General features: G+C 41.1%; 1 protein-coding gene across 1 annotated transcript in view; it reads right to left on the bottom strand.

The window, feature by feature from the left end:
* The window catches only part of LOC143298936 (glutamate receptor 2-like), a 221,567-nt gene that overhangs the window by 204,397 nt on the left and 4,670 nt on the right, over positions 1-12,500 (bottom strand). The window lies entirely within an intron of this gene.

A 12,500-nucleotide genomic window follows, 5' to 3' on the forward strand; every position in this document is an offset into this window, starting at 1 on the left:
GTTCTCATTGACACTGAAATACATAGCATGTCGAACTTCTCAGATCAAAGGAATATTCTTTAGCATATATCCAAAATAGAATTCGAAAAAAAGCCACCAAAAAACAGTGTACCAGGAAATAGAGATTGTCAACGCAAAGGGATATACATCACATACACACTCTTCAAAGTCATAACAGTATTTCCATGTTCCCGTTGCTGCTTATATCGATGAATGTTATGTGACCAAACATGACAATATTTTCAAAATCTAATTCGGTTTGGCAGTGAAATATTGCTACAAGACGTGGATACAACTTGAATCTTCGATTGCATCAGGTTAGATCCCTCATTCTGTCATCAGAGACGTTAGAGATATTATCGCTCGATTCTGCGAGGACAAAGATCACGTTTTGATAGATTGGTTGAACCAAAAGAAGTTCAAAGCTGGAGTCTCCATCATGTAGAGCCAACTGGGGTGGTTCCTTTGCCTCAGATGATACTGGCTCACCCATGAACGTCTGGTTTGCTTTTCACTGTGCCAGATCTGATCCACTTTAGCTTGATCCCCGTTTAGTGAAGTTTGGGGCTCGGAAGGAAGCTGATCTCTGCAAGAAAAGGGTTCTGTTGCTGTGGCTTTCGTAATCTATCTCGTTCCTTGATTTATTTATAGTCTTTTCATCTAAGATGATGATATTAGACTGAAAATAAATGATATTATTATTATTATTTGGATTATTATCATTCCTATCATAATGATGATTGCTAGTATTAATTAGAAATCCACATTTCTGTATATTCGAATGAAAACGGGGGCGGTTGAGGTGGAGGGGGGGGTGGCAAGGGGGAGGGGACTAAGAAAGGAAGAGACAGACAGACAGACAGACAGACAGACAGAGAACAGAATGTGGAAAAGATAGAGTACAAAATCTAAAATGGTGAGTGTCAGTGATTGGAGAAAGAAAAACATAATATTGGAAGGGTGTGTGTGAGAGGCGGGACGGGGGAAGCGGGATTAGAACAAAAAATATCAATAATCAAATATTGTATGCACTATTTCTGTACATTATTATTTGAAAAGAGGTTTTTGTGGGGACCTACAATAAACAACCAACTGGATTGTTCAACACATAGCTAGCTAACTTTAATAAAGAACAGTTTGAAATATATAACTTTTTCCAAAAAATGTTAACATTTGAAACTGGTAACACGTGTTCCGTAATTTCTGGAGGCAAAAAAGCTTTCATTACTAAACAACGGGTTAAAACGTGCTCTACCGTTAAAGGTCCCTTGCAAATGCATTCAATATTTTCACAATATTTTGTGTATGGAGCATTTCGTAATAACCTAAATGCCATGCTCTTAACAGCCCTGCCAGTTCTTTTAGCATTTAATAAGGCAGAAGTGTTAACTTCTAAAGACAGAAAGGAATTTTGCATATTTCTTTCAACAATATTACACATTTCAGATGATGATAAACGATGAGGAAGTTCAATTGCATTTAAAGCGTTTTTAGCTCCAAGCGTTGCAAGATGATCTGCACGTTCATTAGAGAAAAGACCACAGTGTGAGGGAATCCAGCACATTTCAATATTACTTCCTCTCATTTGAATACAGTGAATCAAAAATCTTATTTCAAAAATGATGTTATGATTAATGTTCGTACAACCTGATCTGATAGACTGCAGAACTGATTTTGAATCGACACAAAATAAAACATTAATCAAGTTTAGGGGCAGATCAATTAGATATGTTAATGCCATAAGGATGGCAATTAATTTAGCTGTAAAAATGAGAAGCCCTTTCTAATATGATATGACTTTTCAATTTTCAAAGTAGGAATTGCATATCCAGAAACAGCAAACTGATTTTCTAGAACAGAACCTTCTGTATATATTTTTAAGTGGTGGTAGTATGTTTCAGACAAGTGTGATTTGACTCGAGAAGCTAATATATTGGGATCTTTATCTTTCTTAATGTCACAATATTGAATGTCAAAAGCTGCTCCCGTTAATTCCCATAATGGAACAGGTGAAGTGCTCATAATCGGAGCAACATTCTGTCTAATCTCACTTACCATGCCCCTACATCCCGGCTTGGGTTTTTCAAAGCAGCAACACCACCACCACCACCAAAAACAACAACAGCAACGACAAACAGGCAAACAAACACAAACCTAAACAAACAAACAATATATGGCAGCATAGCGAAGCCACCTTGTTCTTTTTTCATCCGACAAAAATGACAGTTCATCGAACCGATCTTCCCCCCACCCTGTCCCTACCCCCTTCCTCCTCCCGATTAAAAAAAAATGTGAATGGTGATGTCTTTGTACTTCACCTTGTCTTTGTATCTTACCTTGTATTGTGCTGTCTTGTTTTGCTTTACTCTCTTCCATTCGAACTTCGATCATCTTTACAAAGTCAGTGTTTTTTTGCACGTAAAATCCTTTTTTCAGCATTTGTAAAGCTCGTCGTGCATATCAGAAGGGAACTGAAAACAACTGAAATAATCTATCTCTAATTGCAATTAGATACAAAGAAATATATTTTGAAAAATAAAGAGAGAGAGAGACGCAGGATGCAGGAAGTTTAATGCGAAGGCCACCAGCCTGTCTACATAAGAACACGTGCACATAAACATAACGATATGAAAAAAAAAATGAAGGAAAAACCAGATTCAACAGAACTAATTGCTCTGCCACGCAATGTGGTTTTAACATTTTAAATTAAACTTCACACCAGTTCCTCTCTGGAACGAAAAGCATAGTAAATAAACATGGCGACATCTCTTATTTCTCTCTTATATCTCTTTCATCTCTTATATCTCTTATTACACACCTGTCTTCAGTTTGTAAGAGAGAGAGAGAGAGAGAAAATACGTGGACACGATTTTCTTTGTTTCGTTTGTCCGCGAGGAGAAAAGAAAGGGGGGAAATAATATATAATCATATATATGTATATATATATATATATATATATATATATATATATGTGTGTGTGTGTGTGTGTGTGTGTGTGTGTGTGTGTGTGTGTGTGTGTGTGATATATATATACATACACACACACACACACACACACACACACACACACACACACACACAGATTATATATACGGAGAAAGAGAGAGTGAGAGAGAGAGAGAGAGAGAGCTCCCTCTGCTGTTCTTTGTATGTGTGTGTGGGGGGGGGGGGGGGTGTCGCAAAGGGAGCACAGGTATGAATTGCCATCAATGATATTTTTACCTTTAAAGAATCCGGCCTGTTCTTCAGCATGAATGGTATCTACTTGAGGCTGTCATCTGTTCAGAATGATTTGAGCATTAATTTGCTGGCATTGCTGATCAAACTGATAGTGTGGCAGTTTTGGCAGTGTTGGAGATTCCAATATGAAGTGATGGCCTAGAGGTAACGCGTCCGCCTAGGAAGCTAGAGAATCTGAGCGCGCTGGTTCGAATCACGGTTCAGCCGCCGATATTTTCTCCCCCTCCACTAGACCTTGAGTAGTGGTCTGGACGTTAGTCATTCGGATGAGACGAAACACCAAGGTCCCGTGTGCAGCATGCACTTAGCGCACGTAAAAGAACCCACGTCAACAAAAGGGTTGTTCCTGGCAAAATTCTGTAGAAAAATCCACTTCGATAGGAAAAACAAATAAAACTGCACGCAGGAAAAAAAATACCAAAAAAAATGGGTGGCGCTGTAGTGTAGCGACGCGCTCTCCTTGGGGAGAGCAGCCCGAATTTCACACAGAGAAATCTGTTTTGATAAAAAAAAGAAATACAAATACAAAAAAATGCAAATTCTTGGGAAGGGAAACGGTTAGTATATCGGGTCCATGGTGTGGGCCTCTCGCCTGTGTGCCAGCTTCCGTTGGCGGTGGCAGCTAGGATATCAGCCATTTTCTCTTTGTCGTGTCTCATGAGTCCTGTAAAAATGTTTAGTATTCCAAAGGTCTGAATCGAGTTTGCACACAAACGTTCTAGGCCTGGACTGTGCGTGGGATCTATACGTTGGTCAGCTATCTGCTCCATGTCCTCTGCCAGGTGTGGTGCAGAGTACTGTATGGATCAGTCTTCACGTTTTGACACCTTCTAGAACTGAAACTGAAACTCTACACACACATAAATTAAAGTGCTGTATATATATATATATATATATATATATATATATATATATATATATATATATATATATATATATGATAGTCAGTCGTGTACGACTATGACCATCAGAACAGCAGAGGAGGCAACTGCTGTTCCGGCTGTTTAGGCTAGAATTTGATTATAGTGGAGAGTGTCTTGCCCAAGTTACATCCCCACTCTCTCGGCCAAGAGGGTTTTAGGACAGTCGGCGTTGGGATGATTCCCAAAGGCCAACCAGCCCACAAGGCTGCAGCACTAAGAGCCAGTGCAATTTTGCCTCCTAGTTTGAGAGTCATAATCTTTCACAAAAGACTAAGCTGTAAATGATTTCCCATCGACTGGAGAAACCATTGATAATACAGCTCTCAATTTGCTGTTGGGCAAAATGTAAATTTTTGTCAATCTGTGATATAAGCCGAGTGTACGCACTAATCAATTACACGCCCGTTCACGAACACAAGGAAGAATAAAGAAAACAGCAACAACACACAACCCCCACCCCCACATCCCCGAACAAAAACAACAAAAAACAAAACAGCAACGCTACACACTCGCAACACCCACACGCACGCTCAAAAACAGCTTACGGGCTTTCATCTCCTCCTGTTTCACAAACCCTGAACAGCTTACCGATCACGCTGCTCTTTCCCGCCACCTCTACACCCCCCACACCCCCACCCCTCTGCACCTCTGTTTACCCTGGACTTTGAGGCCTGGAAATTATTCATGGCATGGGCAACGCCACGTCCCTGTACGTGCGTCTGTTTGTTCTCCGATGGTCTGTCTGTCTGTCTGTCTGTGCGAAGTGATTGTCTGTCTACCTGTGCGTCTGTCTGTTTGTCCTTGTTGGTGCGATCTGTATCTCTGAACAGTGATTTCTTGCTGACGGCTGCTGTGGTTGATGCACTGGTGGGTGTAGAGTGTCATGCACTGAATGTCTCTTTTGTGTACATGTGTGTAATTGTGTGGTTTCTGCATTTCTGTACGTACGTCTGAATGTCAGTATGTATAAACATGTGCGCGCGCGCGTTTCTGTGCGCGCGCGCGTGTGAGAGAAAAAAAAACAGAGAGAGAAAGAAGGAAAGAGACATGGACAGAGACAGACAGACAAACAGAGATTTAGAGACAGAGTGTGAAACAGTGTCAGAGAGACACGGGTAGAAGGCGGGAAGGAGTGTGTGTGGGGTGGGGTGTGGGGGAAGGTGTGGGGGGGTTGAGAGAGACGGATGGGGGATGGAAGAAGGGGGAGGGAGGGAGGTGGGCTGCGTACGTTCTTTCGTTCTTTACTTTAACGTCTTTCACTGTGAACGATGTTATCAGACGTGGAGAAGAGGGGGGTGCGGGAGGGTCCGGGGGGGGGGGTAGCGCACGTGTATTCATGCGCGTGATTCCTCTCATGATACTGCAGCTAATTCCATTACAAAGTCATTTCCCTTTATACAAAAAAAAAAAAAAGACTGATACAACAAAGAGTGTCATTTGAGAGAAAAAAAAGGGGGGGGGGGGTTAATGCGTGCAGGATGAAGAGGACAGAATCCCCTGTCACAGACGAAGAAGAGATTATGAAAGATATTAGTCGGGATGGAAGCAATATGTAACACAGCAATGATTGATAAACTACTCACTACAACTCATTCTAATATATATATATATATATATATATATTCTGGGAAGCTATGTAATCTACCGTGCCGAAGAGAAAATACATCAAAAATAAGATTTCTGTGGAGCAATGGCGTGGTCATTTTAGAACATTGCTTGAGAAAGATTGCGAAGAGGAATATCTGAAGACAGAAATGACAATGGCATGAAAGATGAATATTTGTTCAATCGATGCGCGATTGCCCACTCGTAAATTAAAACCAAGAAAAGCTGCAAATGCAGATGGTATTTGCATTCTCTCTCTCTCTCTCTCTCTCTCTCTCTCTCTCTCTCTCTCTCTCTCTCTCTCTCTCTCTCTCTCTACACTTGTCTAATTAAAGGACACACACACACACACACACACACACACACACACACACACACACACACACACACACACACACACACACACCAAATGCAAAGCCGAGTGAATTGATCCTTCTAACAGAAATACAGCCAAGGCTGGCGAAATTTGTTCATGAATGTTTCTCTTCTTAATATGCTCATGTTTATGTTTCATCGTGTCTTATAAACATTAAGGTTTTATGACAATAAAAAGTATTCTGTTCTATTCTATTCTATTCACACCAAAAGCATGCGAAGCAGCAAAACCAAGAGACAGAGTGGTAGGCAAGGCATGTGAGATGGGGATAGAGAAAGTGAGTTCGGGGAGGGGAGGGGTGGGGGAAAGAAAGAGAAGGCTTCTGCAATTCAAGGACTCTTTGAAATGTCGACAGGGATGGGAAAATGTAGTGATGTTTAAGCCTAATGAGTCAGAAAAAAAGAGGAAGAACATCACTGGGTTTTTTTTTTTTTTACATGTTGTGAATCTCCTCTAATTTCTGAACTTCTCCATCAGACAACACGGTCAGGTTTAATCATCTTTTCACTCCTTTTCGGAGCATTCGAGGGGGACGGTGGGGGGTGGGAGGGGGGGGGGGGGTGGAGGGGGATGTGGAGGTGGGAATATGGGGAGCGGGGGGTGGGGGTGGGGTTTAAAAAGAAGATCAAACGGTCGCTATCTTCATTATCTCAATACGAAAGCGATGATAGATCAGATACATGTACAGATATTGATGACATGGTGTACATTATCTGATGTTACGATTGGGATCCGGTTTACGTCATACAAACACATATCAACAACACTGATAGTGGTGAATGTGATTGAATAATTTTGCCTGTTAGATGAATTTAGATGTTTCACGCATATTTCCGCGAAAACAAAATGTTGAAAAAAGTGCAACCGCAGAATATGAAAGAAACAGGAAATTAGTGAATGCACGATTTGGACATTCAAACATCGTCTTGTTTTCAATGGCTGCATATGTTTCCTATCCCAAGACTCCACATCAGCGATAATTGTTTTTTTGTTCTTGTTTTTTGTTTTTTGTCAGGTTGAACTCTTGGCTGAATTTCAATAGATTTCAATAATATGTGCCAAGGACAACTGTTGTATGTTCCGGGTGATTCATAAGAGGATTGGATGAACCTAAATTTCAAATTATTTTAGCATAACACCTCAAAGTGGCTCAGCTTGTAAAAGACACAATATAATAAACCTGTGATGGGATATGAACTCGATTTGGAGATTCTTCAGAAGGTATCACCGACAAACCGAACCTTGAAGTCACCATTCTTCATTGTGATGACCAGCTCAAGTGTGTTCAATACTGCTGATACCATGGGGATACTGTCAAGCAAAACAAGAACCCTGGCTAAACACATGTATGCTATGCTATAAACTTATATCCACGAAGGAGCAAAACGAAATTGATTTTTGTCCACCAGCCAGCACCTTGATTTTAAATACAAGCGTGTCCTTATCATTCATATATGCAGTATTTGATGGGCGATTGTGACAAGCTTGTGCATATTGTGCTTCAGTGCTGTATACTGAGACTGTCTGGGGAATCAGGAGTTTATTCAGTATTCATTTGGTGACCTCGCTATGCCTTGCAAAATAGTGTGTGTGAACAGACTAGAATAAAACGGAATACTTTTTATTGTCATAAAGCCTTAAAGTTTATAAGACACAATGAAACATAAACATGAGCATATCAAGAAGAGAAACATTTGTGAACGAACAAATTTCGCCAGCCTTGGATGTAATTCTGTTAGAAGGATCAGTTCACTAGGTTTTGCATTTGGACGACATATATCGATTAGGAATCTGTGTCTGTAAGTATTGTACTTTTCACAATTGTCTAAAAGGTGAATCTCATCTTCTAAACTGTTACAAGTATCACATAGTCTTTGTTCTTTTACACAATTGTCTAAAAAGTGAATCTCATCTTCTAAACTGTTACAAGTATCACAGTCATAGTCTTTGTTCTTTCTATGTATTTTTATATCTTCCCTGTTCGATTTAAAGTCATGGGCGCTGATTCGTAACATGGTCAGTGCTGTTCTGTCTTGTGTATTTGCTGCATTCTTTAAATACGGTTCAATTTTATAATTTGTCACAGCGTTCCTGTAAAATTCTAATTTGGATGAACAGTTATATTTCTGTTTCCAAAATTTTACATATTCATTTTCAAGCTTCTTGGATATAGCATACTTCAATCTTTTAACACTAAAAGTGAACTGATTTTTCCAAACATGATCTAACCCAGTGCTAGTTAAAACATGTCTTATGAAAAGTAGCCACTGAACATTTTTATTTGTTTGACGATACATGCATTTGTATGTTGTGTATACACGTGAATTTTGAGGAAGCTCTAATATATGTATCCAATAGCCAATACCTTGACATAATTATTATTATTTTTAGGCACATAGGGAATCTTCCTACTTCTCCTAAAACGGGGAGAACCATTGCTCTTTTGTGTGTGTGTGTGTGTGTGTGTGCGTGCGTACTTGCGTGCGTGCGTGCGCACGTGTCTGTGTGTGTGAGTGTGTGTATGTGACAGCGTATTATGTGTATGTATGTATATGTGACTGTGTGGTTGTGCACGTGTGTGAGTGCGTGTGTGTGTGTGTGTGTGTGTGTGTGTGTATGTATGGGTGTTTTGTGTGCGCGCGCGTGTGTGTAAATTGCTATGTAGCGCTTCACATAAGTTTAAGTCACGCCAACATTCTACCATTTTTACGGCTCACCTTGAATTCCAAAGAGGTTTGTAGTTGTTGGGAATTATGTTAACAACGTAAAGCAAACGAACGACAACGCAGGGAAAACAAGTCACAGGCAAAATGACGTCATACGTTTAATAGCGTTATATTTCCACACACACACACACACACACACACACATATATATATATATATATATATATATATATATATATATATATAATATTGATAAATTCCTTAAAGCATAACAACACCTAGACTGTATACCTCCTCATTTTTTCTCCACACACCCTGCACGTTTCCTTGTGAAACATACTTGCTGCGCCTCGAGGACCTCAAAACTTTTGTTGTAAAAGCCTTCCACTTCCCCCCCACCCCCACTCGTCCCCCTCCTCTCCCCCCCCTTCCCTTGCCACCTCCCCCCTCCCCCCTTCTTCCCTTCCCCCCGCACACACACACACACACACACACACACACACACACCTTATTGCGTCTGTATTGATCCAAGGCAAAAAAGATAATCACGTAACTTGAAGAACACGCTTCAAACAAAACCACTGGACGCGACTGCAGGAAGAGCGACAAGCACAGACGCCACAGACTGAGGACACAGACGCTTGTCCTGGAGTGTCCTTTTCGCACTGGAGATAATAATGATTGTTTTCGTCTGGATGGCCATTGCTTTGGGCCTGAAGCATGCATGCATGCATGCATGAGGCATGGGGCAATTTGCTTGAAAGTCAAGTGTCTGTTTTCCTTCAGTGATTAAAGATGATTGCATACCGCCAATTGGAATATATGAATATGGTGAACACCACGACGACGACGATGATAATGATAATGATGATGATGGTGATGATGATGAACTAGCTGATTATGTCAGCCGAACTATCTGTCTTTTATTAATGTGTATCTTTATTCGTCTCCACAAGAAAACAAATAAACATACCTACCAAAGTCGTCATACGTTACAGTGGAAATGTGGACTGGCAATTATGCACTAATGAATTAATACAAACGTCTATGACCCGTTGTGTTTTGCTTGCCTTTTCTTCACATTCACAGCGTAAATAACAACATTCAGTGGCAAAGAAAGACAACAACAACAACAACAATGTAAGTCAAATGCACGTTGTTAACACACACACACACACACACACACACACACACACACACACACACACACACACACAGAGAGAGAGAGAGAGAGAGAGAGAGAGAGAGAGAGAGCTTCAATTTCAAGGAGATGTCAAAGCTTAAAAAAAACATAGCGAAGAGGCAGTAATTGACATCCACCGTGATATCCAAACTGTCATTTCAACACAATCTGGCCTACAGGCGAACGGCCCACACTTTCTGCCCCAAACTCTAATCGTCACCCTTCCCACGGAATGATATCCCCAACACTGCCGGCACTGCTGCACCATCAATTTGTTCAGCCAAGCTAGCAAAGTAATGCGCAAATCATTCTGTGTATATTACATCCGCTAGCAGATACCATTACTGCAGGGGGAAAAAAGACTGGATTCCGAAAAGGCAGAAGTGACATCGAACAGTTCTTTAACCTGCGTACCCTTTGCGGAAAACCAATACACAAGATGTTCTACCACGTCTTCACAGACCTCAAGAAGGCGTTTAACAGAAAACATACCATGAACATGTTTATCAACACTATCCATCAATTAAATTCCAAAGCGGTACTAACACAGTATGCTATTGGAGATTGGTTCCACACTTCGATTGGGGTTCGCCAGTGCTGCCCTTTGTCTCTAAAGATGATCAACACATTCATGGAACGCATCCTGACTGATGCCCTTGAAGATGATATCAGCAGAGTCACCACCGGAGGAAGAACCATCAAGAACTTTCGCTTTTCAGATGACATCGATGGCCCGACAGGCAGTGATCAAGTACTTGTTAAAAGACTGGATGAAACATTGACAAGATATGACATGGAAATTTGAGCCAAAACAGTTATGACCAGCCACAACACCACAATTACTGCTGATGAAATTGTCCATGGACTGACGTTAGAGACTGTTCAACAATCAACGTACGTTGGATCCATCAGTAGGAATGAACCATGCAAACCAGAAATTCTCATAAGGGTAACACAAACAACATTAGTACTGACCAGACTCAAACCTTCATGGAAGGCCAACAACATCTCCATGAAACACGTGATCACGCTGCTGTGTGCACTGGTATAATCCATCTTCCTATGTAGATGTGAAAGATCGACCCTCACGGCGGACATGAAGAATCCAAACCATAGAAATTAGGCGTTATCGCTTAATACTTACGTCAGATACACTGATTCTATCACCAATGAACAGGTGCACCGAACCATCAAACAGCACACAGGACAATATGGAGATGTGCTTACCTCTGTTAAGAAAAAAGAAACAACTACACTGGTACGTAACAACATCTAATGATCTTGCTTGAACAGTTCTCGAAGTAACTGTTGAGGGAGAGAGACGGAAAGGAACACACAAAAAACCACTATGAGCTGACCACATTGCAGAAAGGATGAGAAATCCATTTGTAGAGACCCAGGCTTTCATGCACAACAAACAGACCTGGAGGAATCTAGTGAACGGTTCTTCTGTGCACCGAAAAGAAGAAAAAGAAGAAGATAATGATAGTGATGGTGAAGAAGAAGAAAGATGAAGATTTGGCGATAGGTTTACCATCAATATAATCCCTTGATGCTGAGGTGAGAGAGTTAGCAATAGTCAAATTCAATAAAATATTCAGTGTAGCCTAATTTTCATTTGTCTTTACGCTGGACCTGCCAAAGGTGCATACGATAACCCACGTTACCCCCACCCTCTTACCCACCCCACAGTCACATTGAATAGAATATTCAGGGTAGCATGAACCAGTTTACATTTATATATATTCTGGACTTGCCAATGGTGCAATAAATAGCGATAAGCTAAGGAAATTCATGTTTTATACACATATAACCAGTTCATATATTGTCTTCTGACAACTGCTGATGATTTTAGTATGTCTACCTTTCTGTGTATCTGTTTAGCTTTCTATGCACCTAAATTCCTCTGTCTGTCTGTATATTCACCCATCTATTTCTTTTGATTAAGTGCGTGAGTGGTGAATACTGATAATGAGAGTGAAGGGGGAGGGGATGGGGGGGTGTTCACACACATACACACGATCAAACACACACACACACACACACACACACACACACACACACACACACACACACACACACACACACACACACACACACACTCACGCACGCACGCACGTATGCACACACACAAACACACACACACACACACACACACACACACACACACACACACACACACACACACACACACACACACACACACACATACACACACACACACACACACACACACACACACACACACACACACACAGCTGCTGCCTGTTAATGAGTGCCAGAGGCGTTCATTCACGAGGGACATGCTGTGAATAATGAATACTCCTACCCCCTCTCTTTCGCTACCCACCACTCTCCTGTCGCCCGCATTACTCTGTCCAATGGTGCTAATGTCTGTTTGTCTGCATATCTGTCCGTCCGCCCGTCTCCTCTATCAGTGTGTGTGTGTGTGTGTGTGTGCGTGTGTGTGCGTGTGCGTGTGCAATTCTCTCTCTCTGTAATTCTCT

This window comes from Babylonia areolata, chromosome 24 (assembly GCF_041734735.1).
Source record: "Babylonia areolata isolate BAREFJ2019XMU chromosome 24, ASM4173473v1, whole genome shotgun sequence".
In the NCBI taxonomy this organism is placed as follows: Eukaryota; Metazoa; Mollusca; class Gastropoda; order Neogastropoda; family Buccinidae; genus Babylonia; species Babylonia areolata.